Raw genomic sequence first — 634 nt, forward strand, 5'->3', positions numbered from 1 at the left:
TCACTGGCCACTGTGGTCATTGTTGGTCACATTGGTCATTGTTGGCCACATCGGTCATCGTTGGCCACCACCGGTCATCATTGGTCACACCGGTCATTGTTGGCCAACTCAACAAGGCTTGGTCAACCTAGAGAGGTCATCCAACCAAAGGATGTCCACCAAGGGGTCACCCAACCCAACAAGGGCTTGGTTGACCCAACGAGGTCGCCCAATTCAACAAGGTCCACCAAGGGGTCACCCAACCCAATGAGGGCTTGGTTGACCCAACCCAACAAGACCCACCAAGGGTTTGACCAACCCAATGAGGTCTTGGTTGACCCAACCCAACGAGGTCCACCAAGGGTTTGACCAACCCAATGAGGTCTTGGTTGACCCAACCCAACAAGACCCACCAAGGGTTTGACCAACCCAACAAGGTCTTGGTTGACCCAACCCAACGAGGTCTTGGTTAACCCAACCCAATGAGACCCACCAAGGGTTTGACCAACCCAACGAGGTCTTGGTTGACCCAACCCAACAAGACCCACCAAGGGTTTGACCAACCCAACAAGGTCTTGGTTGACCCAACCCAACGAGACCCACCAAGGGTTTGATCAACCCAGCAAGGGCTTGGTTGACCAACCCAACGAGGTCT

General features: G+C 54.1%; 1 protein-coding gene across 1 annotated transcript in view; it reads left to right on the forward strand.

Annotated features, from left to right (window-relative positions):
* The window catches only part of LOC103621689 (kallikrein-14), a 5,088-nt gene that overhangs the window by 3,680 nt on the left and 774 nt on the right, over positions 1–634 (forward strand). The gene's annotated exons all lie outside the window — the stretch shown is intronic.

Source organism: Corvus brachyrhynchos, unplaced genomic scaffold, assembly GCF_000691975.1.
Source record: "Corvus brachyrhynchos isolate BGI_N302 unplaced genomic scaffold, ASM69197v1 scaffold729, whole genome shotgun sequence".
NCBI lineage: Eukaryota > Metazoa > Chordata > Aves > Passeriformes > Corvidae > Corvus > Corvus brachyrhynchos.